Source organism: Macaca mulatta, chromosome 2 (genome assembly GCF_049350105.2).
Source record: "Macaca mulatta isolate MMU2019108-1 chromosome 2, T2T-MMU8v2.0, whole genome shotgun sequence".
Classification (NCBI taxonomy): domain Eukaryota; kingdom Metazoa; phylum Chordata; class Mammalia; order Primates; family Cercopithecidae; genus Macaca; species Macaca mulatta.
In genome coordinates, this window is record NC_133407.1 from 94,546,029 (window position 1) to 94,567,472 (window position 21,444).

The 21,444-nt window shown below is 38.0% G+C and overlaps 1 protein-coding gene and 1 pseudogene across 6 annotated transcripts in view; both read right to left on the minus strand.

Annotated features, from left to right (window-relative positions):
• LOC144339055 (uncharacterized) overlaps window positions 1–21,444 on the minus strand; it is a 293,212-nt gene that overhangs the window by 101,210 nt on the left and 170,558 nt on the right. The gene's annotated exons all lie outside the window — the stretch shown is intronic.
• Window positions 5,126–6,629, minus strand: LOC100428954 (eukaryotic translation initiation factor 4E pseudogene; annotated as a pseudogene).

Below are 21,444 nucleotides of genomic sequence, written 5' to 3' on the forward strand. Positions count from 1 at the left end.
TTTAGGAAAACTCCCACATTTTGGTGACCAGAGATATTCTATGTTGATAGTATAACAGGAGAAAACAGTTGGGAGTTTTCCTATTATATACCACTACCAACAAAAAGCCTGAATTCCCTGAGGCTGCTATAAACTGAGGAAGCTCAAGTCACGTGAAGAGGTCACACACGGGTGCTCTGCCCAACGGTCACCCTCACTACTAAATGTTTGAATGAATTATCTTGTACATACAGCTCAGTCAATACTTCAGAAGACTCTAGTTGATCTCTGACTGTAATTACATGAAAGATCCCAAGCAAGAACCATCCAGCTGAGCACAGTCAACCCACAGAAATATGAGCAATAATAATATAATGTTTTTGTGAGCCATTACACTGTGGGGTGGTTTTACTAGGAAGCAAGATATAATTGGCATAACAGATAATCATGACTACGGTTTTGGGGTTTTAAAAATTTATTTTTAATTGATACATAATAATTGTACACATTTATGGAGTACATGTAATAATTCAATATATGTATACAATGTTTAGTGATCAAATCAGAATAATTAAGATATCCATTACTTCAAACATTTATCATTTGTGTTGAGAATGTTCAAATTTCTCTCTTCTCGCTATTTTGAAATATACAACAAATTATTGTTAACTATGGTCACCCCACTATGCTATATATAGAATACTAGAACTTATTTCTTCCATCTAACTGTAATTTTGTACCTCTTAATAAACTTGTCCTTACTCCTCCTCCCTTCCCAGCCTCTAGTAACTATTATTCCAGCCTCTACATCTATAAGATCAATTTTTTTAGCTCCCACATATAAGTGAGCACATGTGGTATTTTTCTTTCTGTGCCTGGCTTTTTTCACTTAGCATAATATCCTCCAGGTTCATCTATGTTGCCACAACTGCAAATGAGAGAATTTCATTCTTTTTTTATGGCTAAATCATATTCCATTGTGCATATATATATATATATATATATATACACACACACACACACATATATATATATACACCACCTTTTCTTTATCCATTTATTTGTTGATAGACACTTATGTTGATTCCATATCTTAGCTGGGATATAATACTGCAATAAACTTAGGAGTGTAGCTATCTCTTCTATCTCTTCAATATACTGATTTCCTATCATTTGGATATACCCAGTAGTGGGATTACTGAATTATATGGTACTTCTATTTTTAGGTTTTTTTTGAGGAATCTCCTCACTGTTTTTTTAATGGCTGTACTAATTTACATTCCCGTCCATCAGTGTATAAGAGTTTCCCTTTCTCTTCATCCTCACCAGCAATTGTTATTTTCTGTCTTTTTGATAACAGCCATTTTAACTGGAATGAGATAATAGATTATTGTGGTTTGATTTGCATTTCTCTGATGATCGGTGATGTCAAGCATTTTTTCACGTACCTGTTGGCCACTGTATGTCTTCTTTTGATAAATGTCTATTCAGATTACATGCAAATTTTTAATAGGATTATTTTGATTTTTTGCTGTTGGGTTGTTGGCTGTTGGTTGTTGGTTGTTAAGTTTCTTATATATTTTAAATATTAATCCTTTGTCAGATGGATAGTTGGCAAATATTTTCTCCTATTCTGTGTATTGGCTCTTCGCCCTGTTGTTTCCTTTGCTGTGCAGAAGCTTTTTAGCTTGATGTAATCTTACTTGTCTATTTTTGCTTTTGTGGGCTTTTATCGTCTTACTCAAAAAATATTTGCCCAGACCTATGTTCTGAAGCATTTCCCCAATGTTCTCTTCTAATAGTTCCATAGTTTCAGGTCTTACATGTAAAATCAACTCTAGCCTAATTTTGTATATGGTGAAAGACAGGGGTCTACTTTTGTGCTACTGCATATGGATATCCAGTTTTCCTAGCATTATTTATTGAAGAGACCATCTTTTCCACAGTGAGTGATTTTGGTACATTTGTCAAAAATCAGTTGGCTGTCAATGCATAGATTTATTTCTGGATCCTCTATTCTGTTCCACTGGTGTATGTGTCTGTTTTTATTCCAGTACTATGTGATTTTGGTTACTATAGCTTCGTAATATATTTTGAAGTCAGGTAGTGTGCTGTCTCCAGCTTTGTTCTTTTTGTTCAGAATAGCTTTGGCTATTCAGGGTCATATGTGGTTCCTTACAAATTCTAGAATTGTTTTCTGTAAAGAATGTCATTGGAATTTTGATAGGGATTGCAGCGAATCTGTACCGTATAGGCATTTTAACAATATTAATTGTTCTGACCCATAAACATGAAATATCTTTCCATTTTTTGCATGTCCTCTTTAATTTTTCATAAGTGTTTTATAGTTTTTATTGTAGAGATCTTTCATCTCTTCAGTTAAATTTATTCCTAGAAATTTTGTTTGTTTGGTAGCTATTGTAAATGGAATTGCTTTCCCAATTTCTTTTTCAGATCGTTTGCCATTGCTGTATCGAAACGCTGTTGATTTTTGCACCCTGATTTTGTATCTTGAAACTTTACTGAATTTGTTTATTAGTTGTAAGAGTTTTTGGTGAATTTTTAGGCTTTTCTGCAAACAAGACAATTTGACTTCCTCCTTTCCAATTTGGATGCCCTTTATTTCTTGCTCGTGCCTAACTGCTCTGGCTAGAACTTCTACCACCGTGTTGAATAAAAGTGGTAAAAGTGGGCATTCTTGTGTTGTTCCAGATCTTAGAGAAAAGGCTTTTTTCCCATTTGGTATGATGTTATATATGGATTTATTATATATGGTATGCATTGTTTTGAGATATGTTCTTTCTATAACGAATTTGAGACTTTTTATTGTGACACAATAATGAATTTTATCAAATTCTTTTTTTGCATCTGTCGAGATTATCATATAGCTTTTGTCCATTCTGTTGAAGTGATGTATCACATCTATTGATTTGCATATGTTAAACCAGCCTTGCATCCTTGGGGTAAAACCCCCTTGATCATAGTGTATAATCTTTTTCATGTGCTGTTGGATTTGGTTTGCTAGTATTCTGTTAAGAATTTTTACATCGGTGTTCACCAGAGATATTGGCCTATAGGTTTGTTGTTGTTGTTGTTGTTGTTGTTGTTTTGCGGTTGTTGTGTCTTTGTCTGGTTTTGTTATCAGGGTAACACTGGCCTCCCAGAGTAAGTTTTGAAGAATTCCCTCTCCTTCGATTTTTTGGAGTAACTTGAGAAGAATTGGAATTAGTTTTCTAAAAGTTTGGTAGAATTTAGCAGTGAAGCTGTTTAGTCCTGGATTTCTCTTTGTTAAAAGATGTTTTATTACTGATTCAATCTTGTTACTTGTTATTTATCTGCTCAATTTTTCTCTTTCTTCATGATTCTATCTTGGTAGATTGTATGTGTCCAGAAAGTGATTCATTTCTTCTAGGTGTTCCAACTTGTTGCCATATAGTTGTTTGTAATCGTCTCTAATTATCCTTTATATTTCTGTGGCATCAGTTGTAATGTCTCTTTTATCATCTCTGATTTTATTCATTTGAATCTTCTCTCCATTATTCTCACTTTCTAGCTAAAAGTTTAGTGATTTTACTTATCTTTTCAAAAAACAACTATTGAGTTCATTTATCTTTTGTATTTTTATCTCCGTTTCATTTACTTCTGCTCTGATCTTCATGTTTCTTTTCTTCTAATAATTTTTCATTTGATTTGTTTTTGCTTTTCCATTCTTGAGGAAATGGAAATCATTAGGCTGTTTATTTGAAATACTTCTATTTTTTATGTATTTGTTTATTGCTGTAAACTTCCCTCCTAGGGCTACTTTTGCTGTATCCTATAGGTATTTGTATATTCTGTTTCCATTTTCATTTGTTTCAAAATGTTTTTAAATTTCTTTATTAATTTTTTGATTGACCCATTGGTCATTTCCAAGCATGTTGTTTATTTTCCATGTATTTGTATAGTTTCCAAAATTCCTTTTGTTATTGACGTTTAGTTTTGCTCTACTGTGATCAGAAAATATAACTGTTATTATTTGAATTTTTTAAAACTTTTCTAAGCCTTATTTTGTTTCATAACAATGTTCCACATGCTGATGAGAAAATGCATATTCTGCAGCTATTGGATGAGATATTCTGTAAATGTCAGGGCCACTTGGTCTAGAGTGTAGTTTCACTCTAATGTTATATTTTTATTTTCTGTCTGAATGATATGTTGTTTGCTGTAAGTGAGGTGGTGACATTGCCTATTATTATTGTATTGCCAGTCTATCTCTTCCTTTAGATCTATTAATATTTGCCTAAATATTTAGGTGTTCAGTGTTGGATGCATAGATATTTACAATTGTTGTATCACCTTGCTGAATTGCTCCCTTTACCATATATAATGACCATCTTTATCTCTTTTTACAATTTTTGACTTAAAATTCATTTTATGTAAGTATAGCTACTCCGCCTTTTTTGGAGGGGTTTTATTTGCATAGAATGTATTTTTCTATCTCTTCATTTTCTTTTATTTTTCGCACAAAACTGATGTTTATTCCACCTTTGTGTCGTATTCCTGTATCCTTCACCAATGTTACATGAGGAAAAGAACAAAAGCAAAACAAATGAAAAACTGAAATCAGAATCACTGTTATCAAGTAGAAAAACAAATAAGTTATAATCTAGTAGTCATCAGCAAGAGTATAGCAAAGACAATGCTATAAAAAGAAACAAAGAAAATTGCTAGAAAACTATATGCATCATAATCTTTCAAACCAGCAAAATATGCTCCTGCATACAATAGAACATCAACAGTATTTTTTGTGTGTGTAAAGTATAAAAATGCCAAGTTGTTTTTTGAATATTGTGGATAGGTAAAATGTATATGTAATTAATGGTAATTCTACTGAACTATTACAGAGTGGGCCAGGAACACATTTATGGATTCTGGGGATGTGTACTGTAATTCTTTGATTGGGATAGTGGACACACTAGTCAAAAAAAAAAAAAAAAAAAAAAAGCACCCAAGTACAAGACAAAGGCGAATGAGACTTCTCTTATATCTTAGCAACATTTAGATGGAAGTCAAATTTAAATGCAATCCACTCTGCTTTTTGAAGAGGCTTTGGTTCGGCTCCCAAATCTCAACTGCTTGACACGGTCTCCTCTGAGAATACTCAGAAGGTGTCTACTTAAACAACAACCTATTTTTAGTGGTGGAGTGGCTCTTAGTAGCTCTGTCTGCGTGGGACTGACAACCAATCACTATCTTTGGAGGAAGCCCTAACCTTTTCTTGCATACCCTCCCTATATGTGTAACAGCTTTTCTCTTATCACATTCAGTAGTCCATACTGCTATATTATCACCTTTAGCTCTAACGTTAATAACAGCGCCACATACATCATTACTGTAGTCATCAAAAGATTCTCCAATAAGGCGCAGCAGTGTCTCTAGCCAAAAGTGATCGAGGTCACTTCATCTCTGCTATTTGTTCAGTGTAATTAGCCATCATCCTCCCAGTTTGTTTTTCTCATGTTGCCACATAGGCTCAATACCACCCTTAAAAAGTGAGTAGTCACAGCCAGCCATTAAATTATGAGACAACTGGATATGGTTGTACAGAGCCCAAAGTCTTCAACAGTATCAAACTCAGAGATCAGCCACCGGTTTGCTTGCCAAGTTTTGCTTTTATCATTTAAAAAAAACCAGAGGGCCCATCTGTTCTGTAGAGGATGTTTAATATAGTGTTCTGGGGTAGCAACCTCCTGAATAGCTTCTGTTTTCTCCTCTTCTGTAGTCGCGGGATTAGAAGTAGGGGTGTTTTCCTGTTCAATAGTCACCATCTTTGATCGATCTCTCTCTCTTCATTTTCAATCTGTGTGTGTCCTTACAGGTAAGGTAGAGCCTCTTGTAAGCAGTATATATTTGGGTGTTTTTTTCTTTTTTTCTTTTTTTAATCCTTTCAATTACTCTACCCTTTTTTATTTTTATTATTTTTTTTGAGACAGAGTCACACTCTGTCGCCCAGGCTGGAGTGGAGTGGCACCATCTCAGCTCACTGCAACCTCCACCTCCTGGGTTCAAGCGATTCTCCTGCCTCAGCCTCCCAAGTAGCTGGGACTACAGGCACCCACCACCACACCCAGCTGATTTTTGTATTTTTAGTAGAGATGGGGTTTCACCATGTTGGCCAGGCTGATCTCGAACTCCTGGCCTCAAGTGATCTGCCTACGTTGGCCTCCCAAAGTGCTGGAATTACAGGCATTAGCCACCACGCCCAGACTCCATTCAATTACTCTACACTTTTAACTGGAGAATTTAATCCATGTACATTATTATTTATTATTGATAGGTATGAACTTATTCTTTTCAATTTATTGATTTCTAGTTGTTTTGTAAATCTTTTGTTCACTTCTCCCTCTCTTGCTTTCTTCCTTGTGGTTTGATGGCTTTCTATAGTGGTATCCTTTGGTTCTTTTCTTTTTATCTTTTGTGTATCTATTATAAGCTTTTGCTTTGTGGTTTCCCTGAGGCTTACATAAAACATCTTGTAACAGATTTATTTATGCTTAGAACAGCTTGATTTTGATTGTATACACAAACTCGCCACTTCTACTTCCCTTCTTCCCATGTTTTATGTTTTTGATTTCACACTATACATCTTTCTATAATATATTCCATAGGTAATTATCAAGCCTTTTAAAAATAATGTTGCCTTTTGACCTTTATAGTACAGATACAATCAATTTACTCACCACCATTATAGTATTAGAGTGTTTTGTATTTGACAACATACTTACTTTTACCAGTGAGTTTTATACTTTCATATGACTTTATGATACTAATTAGCATCCTCTTCCTTCAGCTTAAAGAACTTCCTTTAGCATTTTTTTGTAATGCAGATCTGGCATAATAAATTCTCTCAGATTTTGTCTGAGAAAGTTTTTATCACTCTTTTGTTTTTGAAAGACAAGATTGCCTGAATATAGTTTTCTTAACTGGCAGTCTTTTTCTTTTAGGATTTTGAATATATTATTCAATTCTATTCTGGTTTGCAAAGATTGTGCTGAGAAGTTCACTGATAGATTTATGGGGGTTCCTCTATATGTCACAATTTGCTTTTATTCTTGCTGCTTTCAGCACTGTCTCTTTGGCTTTGACTGTTGACAGTTTGACTATGGTGTGTCATGGTGTGGATCTCTCTGGAGTTCTCTTATTCAATATCCTTACAGAGTTTTTCAATCTATCTTTCTAATTTATTTTCTAGACTTAGGAAGTTTTCTGCCATTATTTCTTTGAATATATTTCTGTTCCTTTCTCTCTTTCTTCTACTTCTGGCACACCAATGATGCATAAGTTGTTCTTCTTGACGGTGTTTGATAAGTCACTTTAAGCTGTCCTCACTCTTCTTCATTTGTTTTTCTTTTCTGCTCCTCAGATTGGATGATGTCCAGTAATCTGTTTTCAAGTTCACCAATCCTTTCTTCTGCTTAACCTAGTCTACTACTACCATTGAACCCCTCCATTGAATTTCTCAGTTCAGTTATAGCGTTCTTCAGATCTTTCATTTCTGTTTAGTACTTTTTATACTTTCTCTTTGTTGAAAATCTTTGTTCTTGTATCGCCGTCTTGATCTCTATGAGCATCTTTATGATCATTATTTTCAATTTCCTGTCAGGTAAATCACAGAACTCCACTACATTTGGGTCAGTATTTGAAAATTTATCTTGTTCTATAGTTTGGAATACATTCCCTATTTCTTCATTTTACTTAATTCTCTGTGTTGGTTTCTGTACATTAGATAAGACACCTACCTCTCCATCTTGTTAGACTAAGCTTGTATGGAGAAGGTTTTCACCGATTAATCCAGCCAGAGATTTTAAGATGCCTCTCTAATCCTTGTGTTTGTCCAGATTGCTATCTCTGTTTTTGATGGTCCTTGATATGGTTTAGCTGTGTTGCCACCCAAATCTCATCCTGAATTCCCATGTGTTCTGGGAGGGACCTGGTGGGAGGTAATTGAATCACTGGGGCAGTCTTTTCCCATGCTGTTCTCATGATAGTGAATAAGTTTCATGAGATCTGATGGTTATATAAAAATGGGAGTTTCCCTACACAAGCTGTCTTCTCTTGTCTGCTGCCATGTGAGATGTGCCTTTCACTTTCTGGCATGATTGAGAGTCTCGCCAGCCACATGGAACTGTAAGTCCAATAAATCTCTTTCTCTTTTAGATTGTCCAGTTTCAGGTATGTCTTTATCAGCAGTATGAAAATGGACTAATACAGTAAAATGGTACCAGGATTGGGGCGCAGTTGAAAAGATACCTGAAAATGTGGAAGCGACTTTGGAACTGAGTAACAGGCAGAGGTTGGAACAGTTTGGAGGGCTCAGAAGAAGACAGGAAAATGTGGGAAAGTTTGGAACTCCCAAGAGACTTGTTGAATGGCTTTGACCAAAATACGGATAATGATATGGACAATGAAATCCAGGCTGAGTTGGTCTCAGATGGAGATGAGGAACTTGTTGGGAACTGGAGCAAAGGTGACTCTTGTTATGTTTTAGCAAAGAGACTGGCAGCATTTTGCCCCTGCCCTAGAGATCTGTGGAACTTTGAACTTCAGAGAGATGATTTAGGGTATCTGACAGAAGAAATTTCTAAGTAGCAAAGCATTCAAGATGTGACTTGGTGCTGTTAAAGGTGTTCTGTTTTAAAAGGGAAACAGGGCATACAAGTTTGGAAAATTTGCAGCCTGACAATGCCATAGAAAAGAAAATCCCGTTTTCTGAGGAGAAATTCAAGCTGGCTGCAGAAATTTGCATAAATAATGAGGAACTGAATGTTAATCACAATGACAATGGGGAAAATTTCTCCAGAGCATGTCAGAGGTCTTCATGGAAACCCCTCCCATCACAGGCCCAGAGACCTTGGAGGAAAAAATGGTTTCCTGAGCTGGGCCCAGGGTCCCCATGTTATGTGCAGCATAGGGACTTGGTGCCCTGCATCCCAGCTACTCCACCCATGGCTGAAAGGGGCAAATGTAGAGCTTGGGCCATGGCTTCAGAGGGTGCAAGCCCCAAGCCTTGGCAGCTTCCACATGGTGTTGAGCCTATGAGTGCACAGAAGTTAAGAACTAGGGTTTGGGAACCTCCACTTAGCTTTCAGAATATGTATGGAAACGCCTGGATGCCCAGGCAGAAGATTGCTGCAGGGGAAGGGCTCTCATGGAGAAACTCTGCTAGGGCAATGCAGAAGGGAAGGCCTACACAGAGTCCCTACTGGGGCACCAGCTAGTGGAGCTCTGAGAAGAGGGCCACGTCCTCCAGACCCCAGAATAGTAGATCCACTGACACTTGCACCGTGCACCTGGAAAAGTCACAGACACTCAATGCCAGCCTGTTAAAGCAATCGGGAAGGAGGCTGTACCCTGCAAAGCCACAGAGGCAGAGTGCCCAAGACCATGGGAACCTCTTGCATCAGTGTGGCCTGGATGTAAGACATGCAGTGAAAGGATATCATTTTGGAGCTTTAAGATCTGACCCCCCTGCTGGATTCTGGACTTTCATGGAGCCTGTAACCCTTTTACTTTGGCCAGTTTCTCCCACTTGGAATGACTGTATTTGTCCAATGCCTGTACCTATACCCCAATTATATCTAGGAAGTAACTAACTTGCTTTTGATTTTCCAGGCTTGTAGGTAACAGGGACTTGCCTTGTCAGATGAGACTTTGGACTGTGGACTTTTGAGTTAATGCTGAAATGAGTTAAGACTTTGGGGGACTGTTAGGAAGGCATGATTGGTTGTGAAATGTGAGGACATGAGATCTGGGAGGGGTCGGGGTGGAATAATGTGGTTTGACTGTGTCCCCACACAAATCTCATCTTGAACTTCCACATGTTGTGGGAAGGATCTGGTGGGAGGTAATTGAATCATTGGGGCAGGTCTTTCCTGTGCTGTTCTCATGATAGTGAATAAGTCTCACAAGATCTGATGGTTATATAAAAATGAGAGTTTCCTTGAATGAGCCCTCTTCTCTTGTCTGCCACCACGTGAGATATGCCTTTTACCTTCCACCATGATTGTGAGACCTCCCCAGTCACATGGAACTGTAAGCCCAATAAACCTCTTTTTTTTTTTTTTTTTTTTTTTGTGTGTGTGTAAATTGCCCAGGGTTTGCCTTTATCAGCAATGTGAACATGGACAAATACAGCCCCCTAAAATTTAAGATGTACCATGTCTTGTCAGTATCCCAAGACGAGTTTGAGGGAAGTCAGACTCTTTAGATGTAGCTGGAAAGCTTGGGGGATTGGGTGTGAGTTCCAAATCTTTCTGTCTCACAGTGAGGCTGGGTTCAGGTGTCTACATCCCACTCTCTCTAGACTAGTCCAGGAGAAGAGCTGTGGCAAATGCCTTGACTCACGTTCAGGTTGCACCTTCTGATTCTGGAGAGATAGCTTCTGGGAGTAGGCCCGTCATACATCCACCTGTTTGTTTTCTATGGCCCTGGGTTACTTCAAATAGCAAAGTCCTCTGATCTTCCAAAGCAAGGTTGTTAAGGAAACAGTCCCTTGGGTGGGAGCTATGGAAGTTGTGGCACATGATGCCTGGCCAAACTCCTCCCAGAAAGACTGAATAGGCCTGAATTTATCTCTGTGGCAAGCCAGGGAAATAAGTGCCAAGCTCTGGTTTCAGCTAATGGAGAGGTACTGTTTGCTTGCCTCACGGGCTCCCTGATGCAAGTTTATTAGAGGCCAAGCTGTCAAGTAGTCACTGAGTGTGGGTGTGGTAAGCCCCTTATGAAGAGAAAGGGAGAGCTCCATGTGCCTGCTTCTTTCCTGCACTGCCCCAAGAGGTTATAGCCCCTGGAAGTATTTGGATGCCCATTTAAAATCACCTCTTTGTTCTGGGATCAGGGAAGACTCACATATGTTTATTTCCTTCTGTTCCCAGAGCTATTAGGTTTAGGATGGAGCCCTTCAATAGGAAGCTTTAACAATTTGGTGCTCTCAGTGTGTGTCCTAATCTCCTTCTGGTGGAAAAACAGGGAGTTAGCTGTACTTTTTTAGGCCGCTTCTCTGCACCACTCCAGAGGGATGAAGTCCCTGATGGTGCTTGCATGCATGTTTAAAGACACTATTTTTCTCTTGCTATCCAGGGAGATATGGGCATGCTACTCCCCTCTGCTCCAAGAGTCATGAGATTAATCATACAGTCTTTTAGGTGGATGTGGTAAAAGTTGAGGTGCTTAGTATGGGTGCAAACTCCTTCCAGACTGGTGGTGAGTTAATAATTGGCTGTCTCTTTAACTATACAATGCAAGTTAGCTTGAAGCCAGGCCACTTGCCTGCTTGGCAGCCACTGAAAGTGTTTTATGGTGAGAGTAGGCAACAGAGGGCTGTGGTTTTTTAAAGCCTCTTCTATGCAATGCTCCTGGGAGATGAAATACCTGGAGATGCCTGAAAATCTATATAAGACCACCACTTTATTTCCTATAGCCTGGGGGGACACGTGTGTGTCTAATCCCCACAGTGTATAAAACAACAGGGAAGCATGAGGTCAAGGTCCTCTGTGTGAGTCCAGACACTCTTCTCCACGGGAAGAAACTGGGTGTTGGAGACTCCTTTTTCCAATTTTATGGCATAGTGCCCAGGGTGAGGTCTGTGCCCAAGTGTGCCTGGGCGTCTCCTATCTGTTTTATGTTGTTTTCTTAGTTGCTTAGTGGATGGGAGTCTCTCAACTAGTCTCTGACTTTCTCTTAGAGGGAATTGATCCATGGATAGATGTTTATTTGGTGCACCTGTGGGTGGAGGGCGAGTCAGAAGCTTCTGTTTGCCATGCTGGTGTTGTCACTCTCATGACTACAGTTTTAAACCTGAACCTTCGGCTTTACTTGAGCCAAAGCCAGTGCTGAGTTGTTGAAATATGCAACAGTATTATAGCACATTCAGAAAAACATTTGCTTTCACATGGCCTCTGGCATGTCTCATACCTTTATTCATAGCACCCTGGTAGCTGAAGTCTCTTTCTCTCCCTTTCTTTCTTTCTTTTCTTTCTATCATTTTAAAATCATTTTCTTTGGTTTTTATATCTTTCTTTCTTTCTTTTTTCTCTATACCTTTTTTATGTTTTCATCTGCTTTCCATTCTTCCCTTTCTTCTGTGTCTCCTCCTTCTGTCGTTTGTTAGTATTTTCTTTTATGGAGACAATTCTAAGAAATCTATTTTTAAAGTAAGTGACATTAGCTCTAGCATTAACACTGTAGCTAGCATGAACTGAGAACATGTTAAATGCTGAGATTATCTCATTTATCCTTATTGTAACCCAATGAAATACATGTAAATACTTTCAAGTTAAAGGAGAAAACCGAAGCTTGAATTATCATCTGGAATCCTTAAGTTAATCATTCCACAGAGCCATGATGGCATCTTGGATCCCCTGGTACAAGAAACAGCTTAGTTTCTTTATCCAGCTGGACTTGAAAGTTCTCTGTATTCTCTTTCCCATAGTGTATATTTACTTTTTTTTGTTTTGTTTTGTTTTTGAGATGGAATTTTGCTCCCATTGCCCAGGCTGGAGTTCAATGGCTTGATCCCATCTCACCGCAACCTCCACCTCCCGGGTTCAAGCGATTCTCCTGCCTCAGCCTCCCAAGTAGCTGGGATTACAGGCATGCACCACCACGCCTGGCTAATTTGCATTTTTAGTAGAGACAGGGTTTCTGCATGTTGGTCAGGCTGGTCTCGAACTCTCATCCTAGGTGATCCACCTGCCTCACTCTCCCAAAGTGCTGGGATTATAAGCGTGAGCGACCACATCCGGCGTATATTTACTCTTCTATTTATTTATTTATTATTATTATTATTATTATACTTTAAGTTCTAGGGTACATGTGCATAACGTGCAGGTTTGTTACATATGTATACTTGTGCCATGTTGCTGTGCTGCACCCATCAAAGGAATTGGCTCAAGACCATCTCACGTTGAGTCCAATGGGCTCGAGTATTTACCCTGTGGTAATTTTTTCAGTTCCTAAGTGTATATATTTAGCCTTTTAAAAGGCCTTTCATTGGTTCCCTGACCTATTAAGTAAGAGTTATTATGGTAAAAAGCACCAAGTGGAAGCTCCCATAATTTCAACCCATACTTTAGCTAAGATAGCAAACTAGATGCAACCGTTTGATCCAGCAATCATGTTTCTTGGTATTTATCCAATGGAACTGAAAACTCATGCCCACACAAAAACCTGCATATGAATGTTTACAGCAGCCTTATTTATAATTGCCAAAACTTGGAAGCAATAAAGATACCCTTCAAGAGGTGAATGGATAAATAAACTGTAGTACATCCAGACAATGCAATATGATTTAGTGCTAATTAGATACATGCATAGCACAGGTAGAAGAGAAAGCCTATAAAGATTTAGGGGTCTGACATATCAACAAATGTTTTTTCTTGTTATTTTATTATAAACATTTCAAACATACAGAAAAGTTGAAATGGTTTTACAGCGAACTTCTGAGTATTCACCACCTAGATTTTTATTGAGAATATTTAAATTTTAAAAAATTTTTAAACTTTTATTTCAATAGATTTTTGGGGAACAGGTGGTGTTTGGTTACATGAATAAGTTCTCTAGTGTTGATTTCTGAGATTTTGGTGCACTCATCACCCGAGCAGTGTTCACTGTGCCCAGTGTGTAGTCTTTTATCCCTAGCCACCCCCTACCCTTTCCCCTGAGTCCCCAAAGTCCAATGTGTTATTCTTATGCTTTTGCATCCTGATAGCTTAGCTCCCACATATGAATGAGAACATATGATGTTTGGTTTTTCATTCCTGAGTTACTTCACTTAGAATACTAGTCACCAATTCCATCCAGGTTGCTTCAAATGCCATTATTTCATTCCTTTTTATCGCTGAGTAGTATTACATGGTATGTGTGTATATACACACACACACACATATATATACACACACACACATATATATACACACACACACATAGATATACCACATTTCCTTTATCCACTTGTTGATTGGCAGGCATTTGGGCTGGTTACATACTTTTGCAATCGCAAATTGTGCTGCTATTAACATGCATGTGCAAGCATCTTTTTCACATAATGGCTTCTTTTCTTCTAGGTAGATACCCAATAGTGGGACTGTTGGATTATATGGTAGTTCTACTTTTAATTCTTTAGGGAATCTCCACACTGTTTTCCATAGTGATTGTACTAGTTTACATTCCCACCAACAGTGTGAAAGTGTTCTTTCTACCGCATCCAGGCCTACATCTATTTTTATTTTTTTTTTTATTATGGCCATTCTTGAAGGAGTGAGGTGGTATCACATTGCAGTTTTGATTTGCATTTCCCTGATAATTAGTTGTATTGAGCATTTTTGCATTTGCTTGTTGGCCATTTGTGTATCTTCTTTTGGGAATTGTTTATTCATGTCCTTAGCCCTCTTTTTTATGGGATTGTTTGTTTGTTTGTTTCTTGCTAATTTGTTTGAGTTTGTTGTAGATTCCGGATATTAGTCCTTTGTCAGATGTATAGATTGTGAAGATTTTCTGCCACTCTGTGGGTTGCCGGTTAACTCTGCTGATTATTTCTTTTGCTGTGCAGAAGCTTTTTAGTTTAATTAAGTCCCATCTATTTATCTTTGTTTTTGTTACATTTGCTTTTGGGTTCTTGGTCATAAAATATTTGCCTAAGCCAGTGTCTAGAAGGGTTTTTCCAATGTTATCTTCTAGAATCTTTATGGTTTCAGGTCTTAGATTTCAGTCTTTGATCCATCTTGGTTGATTTTTGCATAAGGTGAGAGATGAGGATCTGGTTTCATTCTTCTACATACGGCTTGCCAATGCTCCCAGCACCACTGGTTGAATAGGGTGTCCTTTTCCTACTTAATGTTTTTGTTTGCTTTTTCAAAGATCAGTTGGCTGTAAGTATTTGGGTTTATTTCTGGGTTCTCTATTCTGTTCCATTGGTCTATGTGCCTATTTTTATAACAGGATCATGCTGTTTCAGAGACTATGACCATATAGTATAGTTTGAAGTCAGGTAATGTAATGCCTCCAGATTTGTTCTTTTTGCTTAGTCTTGCTTTTGACACCTAGATTTCATAATTAATATCTTACCACACTTGCTTTATCATATTTGATGAAGTGTTTAAGAGTCCAAGAATTTGGAGCATGTCTAAGATAACCTCTCTGAAATAAAAAATAAGTTGATTCATCTCACATTCCCCACCACTAAGAAAAAGACAGAGTGCTTAGTCATCTCTTTTGGATTTTGGAGACAGTATATACTGCTCTGAGGAGTACTACTGTTTATTTTTGGGGTAACTTGGAAGTCTCACAGTTTCAATGGCGTTCAGAGCAAAAAGAAGGCTCAACAGCAAATCCAGGCGGCACTGCAAGCTGCCTTACTCTTCAAACTATATAATCAACAGAGTCCATGGCACTGCCTGTATCCATGGTGAATATATTGATCCATAGTAAACACAGGTATAGGTCTCTGGAAAATGCCAATGCAAAACCAGAGTAGAAAGGTCCTTTATATTTTGGAGCAAGACCCCATCTTCTATGGCATAAACTACATTCTTTTTTTGCAAAGCAGCCCTGGCCGCTACTGAGCCTTTATAGAGACTAAGTGCCTGCCAAATGGCTATGTAAGTTTTGCTGCCCATAATGAACTGGCATTTTAGATCTACCAAGTCATAATGTCAGACAAATCCAGCAGCAATCCATCATAGTATAGAAATGGTTAAAAATCAGGACCAAGCAGAGCCAGAGAATACAAAAATGCTACATGAGCAGGACTTCTGATACTCACACCACCTAACTCTATGTCATCAATGTCTAAACATCAACTCACACCTAAAATCTTGTTGAGGGCATGGGAAGTATTTATACAGCCAGCTGATGGAGGAGAAAAACAATCTCGGTCTCAGTTCACAGCTGGGTTGTACACACTATGTCAGTACAAACTGAAAATGGACTTCTGTTGCACTATGGCCCCACTTATGGATGGATCTAAATGTCAGTTGTGAGGGACAGTCCTTCCAGTGGACAGAGCTGAGAGCAATAAATTTGATTATTTACTTTTTATGCAAGAAGAAGTAGCTTAAGAAGGATATACATGGACTCCTGAGTATTGGCAAATAGCTTGATTGGTTGTTCAGGGCCTGGAAGGAACCAATTTGGAAGATCAAAGAGGAAAAAGTTGTCTAGAGAAGCTAGTGACAGACCCATTGAAGTGGGCACAGATCTCATGCTACTGCCCACCAGAGAATATCAAAGTCAAAGGAGACACCAAACAACCAGGATGACTCATCCCGTGGATGTCAGATAGCCACTGTCCTTGACCGCCCAATGTGCTTATCCATTAGGTCCAATAATGAAGTCCCAACAGTAACAGGAATAGAGGTTGTGCATGGGAGAACCCAACAGTATGGGCTCCCACTATTTAAGGCTGCTGTTGAATACACAACCTGCCAAACTCTGTTAACAACCTGGCATGAATCCTTTGATAGAGCAGCAAAACCTAAGATCAGCCAAACACTCAGTAGCAGGTTGATTAGATCAAATTCCTTCCACCCTGGAGGGAGTAATGATTCATCCTTACTGGAGTTTGATATTCCTGTCTGCCATGTCTGACAGCACCACCATTCAAAGGCATATAATGCACCTTGTTGATTATATGGATTCCCATATATTGTCAGTCAAAATCAAGGGTTCTATTTTACAGAGAAAAGTTTGCAACAATCAATTCATGACCAAATGATTCACTATTTCTACCACATAGTGCACCACCTGAAAAAAATCACCTACTTATAATGATGGAATTGCTTATTAAAGGTTCAACTAAGGTGCTAACTCAGGGCAAAGACCTCTGTGAAGCTGGGACATTGTCCACCAAGAACAAGTATATAAATTAAACAAATAGTCATGCTATGCCCCCAATAACTGAAATAAACAGGTCTATATAGTTGTCTGACCCTCTCACCATCATTCCCAGTGGATTCTAAGTGGTCTGCTTACAGAATGTGTGCTTCTCGTCCCTGCACCTTTAGGTTTTATAGGATTCAGAGGTTCTAATACCGAGAGGAGTACTGCTTTCACTAAAAGAATTGATAAGAATCTCAATGAGGCGGAAACTATGACTACCGCCTCTACTTTGGGTTCCTCATGCCAGCGACCTAACAAGCAAAGAAAAGAATTACTATACTTGCAGAAGATAATCAAATGTGATTATCTTGAGGAGTAGGGTTTCTTACCATACAATGAGAACAGAGAGAATCTGGAATACAGGGATTCACTGGGGGTCTCTGGGTACTTCTATGCAAAATGATACTGGTCAATAGTCAATTTTAGCAATCATAGCCCAGTAAGGACAAGGAAGCTAAGAGCTCACATCCCTCAAGGATGGAGACGGCATGCCAATTGAGGAACTGAAGTTTTGGGCAAGGGTGAGGGAAATCTAGAATGGATGTTGGAGAAACTAGATGATGAATACCAATTATGACCTCAGATTCAGTTGTGGCAGTGGAGATTGCAGCTTAGTATACTAATCCTTTGCATTAAGCTTCTTTTTGGAGTGATTGCAGCTGCCAATACTTTGAAGACTCAGTGACAAATTGGTCTTAACATATGCAGAGAATGGATTGAATCAGGTGCCTCTTATGTTCTGCCTCACTTCTTCTCAGTCTTCTGTTGCCATTTGCAGTTGTGGCTGTGGTGAATAATTACATGGTAAAAGGGGTGAAGAGCTCCAACATTGACCACATATTTCCTCAGGCATATCATTGACCTTCTGTGGCATTTTTCTGGTGCTGAAGAAGTGGGATACCCACAGGAGTTTACTGGGCATGGATGCACGCACAGCTCAAGTGCAGGGTCTGAGATCACCACCCAAGGCAACCCTCAATGGGGGATGTGACTCAATGACAAGTGCTTCCACTTACTGATTCCTTGGGTCACTTCCCAAAAAAACTACCTGAATGCAAGCTCTTTTCTCAATCTCTGCTTTCCAGGGTAACCCAGGCTAAGAAAGAAGCCAATGAAAATCCACACAGCTCTTGCAAATAAGATATAAAATGCTGCAGAGCTGAGCGCCATGGCTCACGCCTGTAATCCCAACACTTTGGGAGGGTGAGGTGGGAGGATTGCCTGAGCCCAGGAGTTCAAGTTCAACATAGTGGAACCCCATCTCTACACAAAACAAAATTTGAAAATTAGCCAGGCATGGTGGTGCACGCTTGTAGTCCCAGTTATGCAGGAGGCTGAGGCAGGAAGATGGCTTGAGTCCAGGAGGTTGAGGTTGCAGTGAGCCATGATTGTGCCACTCCAGCCTGGGTGACAAAGTGAGACCCTGCCTCAAAAATAAATAAATAAATAAACAAATAAAATAATAAAATGCTGCAGAAAAACAATAAAAACTTTCATTTTGCAAACGTGCTGGTTTCAAGAGTAACAGAAAATATAATTTTTGACTCATTCTAGCCAATTCCTCTATTATCATAAGCCAAAAGTTAGGATAACTCTCTATTCCCTTACAAATTCTTCCTCACCAAAAGTTAATAAAGAGAAATTACTATAGGACAGAGAATATATTTTGTATTTGTTTTCCATTGCTGCTACAACAAATTATCAGAAATTTGGTGGCTTAAAACATAAATCTATTATCTCACAGTTCTATAGGTTAGAAGTTCAGCACAGGTCTCACTGAGCCAAAATCAAGGTGTCAGCAGAGGTGAATTCCCTCTGTAGACTCAGAGGGAGAATCTGTTTTCTTGACTTTTCCAGTTTCTGATGGCTTCCTGCTTTTTTTGGCTTATGATGCCTTCCTCCATCCTCAAAAACAGCAAGGGGAGATCAACTTCTTTTTACATCATATCATTCTGACCCCTCTTCGGTCTTCTTCTTCTACTTTTAAAGACTTTTGCAAGTATACCAGGTCTGCCCAGATAATCCAGTATGATCTCTCTATCATAAAATCACCAAATTAGCAACCTTAATTTTAGCTGCAATCTTAATTTCCCTTTGCCATGTAATGTAACATACTCGTAGGCTCCAAGGATTAAGACACGGACATATTTGGGGTAGGGTGGAGAGCATTATTCTGCCTATCACAATATTACAGAAAAAGAAAGTTTATAAATTTCCTTTTAGGTCTACTGTCATATTACTTTAGACCCAAACTCTCATTCAGTTTAATCCAACTTCAATTTCTTGGCTGTACTTATATTGACTTACAACATTTGATTACATCAGGTCAGTGAGTCCATTTTCATTTTGTAGGTGAACAGAATGGGATATGAAAAGCAAAAGCCAGAAAACCCCCCCAAAAAATGGGGGAGGAAAGGAAGGAAGGAAGGAAGGGAGAGAGGGAGGGAGGGAGGGAGGCGGGAAGGAAGGAAGGAAGGAAGGAAGGAAGGAAGGAAGGAAGGAAGGAAGGAAGGAAGGAAGGAAGGAGGGAAGGAAAAAACTTGGGTTTTATTTTTAGGTAAGAAAAATATGCTTAGATACTCAACCATAAGGTCATTGGGTTGGAGAAGGCTGTCCCAGGAGGAAGTACTCATCTGCTTGAAATTAATCTCTTTTAAACTCAAAGTTCTGGTGAGAGATCCTGGTTGTCACAACTAGTCAAAACTCTAGTTAAGTAGGAACTTTTACTAGCATTATTTGTTAAAAATAATAATAATGAGAGAACTCATTATTTAAAAATCATAATGTAAGTTACTTGCATCTTGTCTTTCCAGCTCAAATTTTCTTGAAGCAACTCTTTTTTCTTGATCATGATATTATGGACAATATTAAAGAGTAGATGGTAGACCATAACATCTCTTAGAAAAACAAAAAGGCATGAACTGATAAAATGTATCTTATAGGCATCTTCAGTAATTACCATTCATTGTTCTCCTGCGAATTGTTCATATTTTGTAGCCTCCCAAATCTGATCTGTTAGATTAAATGTGATGAAACGTTTCAGTTGACAACATGTAATATTTTAGTTTACTATTGATCTCAATCCATGTGATTAAGAGTAATTTTGTAAGACATATTTCTTTTGTACTAGTAAATCCAACAAAAGTGATAAAGAAATGGCAGGGAGGCGACATCCTGAATATGCATTTGGCACTTCAAAACAAATGGATTGTTAAAAAGTTATTTGAGATTAGTTGAGCATGAGTAGGTATTTATTGCTTTCTTCTTGGCCAGAAACTTGTTAGTAAAATAAGGCTAATGGTAGAAATATTTCCTCTTGTAAAGCATAATCATCTCTTCTTGAGAAGATTGGTTTTAAAATATCCTAGTGCTTTTAGATATTGTACCTTTTTGGTTATGCCAAATATCAGTTCACTTTGGAAAGCCAGTAATATGAATAATGATGTCATTCATCATTAGTACAGAGGATTAAAGAGAAAACTGGAATGAGAAAGATGTCTCAGAAAGGGAAATCAGTGTCTGGGTCTGTGTTGTACTATGCCATTCCCCACCTAATTAAGTGACTTAATTCCTTTTGAAACTATGAATTTCCACTCCAGAAAGCATCTATTTATAAAGAACCCTTTTCTCTGCCTCATTCTCAAATTATTTCTTTTTGTTGTTGTTGTTATCCTTATTTCTATCGGCAAAAAATATCTATTGATATTCAAACAATATTAAGACCAAAAAAAAGTTGGCCACATTTACAACTAATCTTACTTGTAAAGATGGAGACTACCTGAAACAAAAAATATTTAAAATCAGAAAATTTGGTTTTTTTTATAATTTGGAGGATCAGGAAGGAAACTATTGGGGAACTATATGCAGGCATTACACAAATGATCTTTGGAACCTGTATTTACTATTCCATTCTTAAAGGACATTTATTCTTAAAAACATTATTAAATAAACTTAAAAAGCAAGCAGATCCACTTCTTATTTACTTAAGAGTCAAGTTCTTGAAAAGTGAAAGGAAATTAAATTATAAATAATTTTGTTCAGATGAAATAAATGTAAAACGGGTAACTTATTTCAGTTGAGGACAATGTGAATTGTCCCATTTTCCACATTTCCTTAATCTAAGGAGTAACAGAAAGGTTTTAGAGAAAATAAATACACAAAAAAAATTTGTCATAAATTGCATTTTAAAAGTCACTGGTAATCTCTAGTCAATCTGCAGACAATGGTAGCATCTTTAGCTCTTTTACTTTTCATCATATCCATTAAAGAAATTCTCAAACATGAAGTCTTTGACATGTATTTGTTCACCAAATTCTAATGAGTATCCCTAGGCACAATAAGTAGGACACTACAATGAGGAGATTTATTTCACCCAGGAGGAAGGCAAGTTAGTGAATTTCTTACATTGTATAGTGCTCTGTCCTCAGAACCCTCTAATTTCCACAATCTTACTTGACAAACTCTACAAACTTGATATCACCAGGAAGGCACCCCCATCCATAATTACAGAAGAAGCAAGTGAACCCAAGAAGTCTTAGTTACTTACCAAAT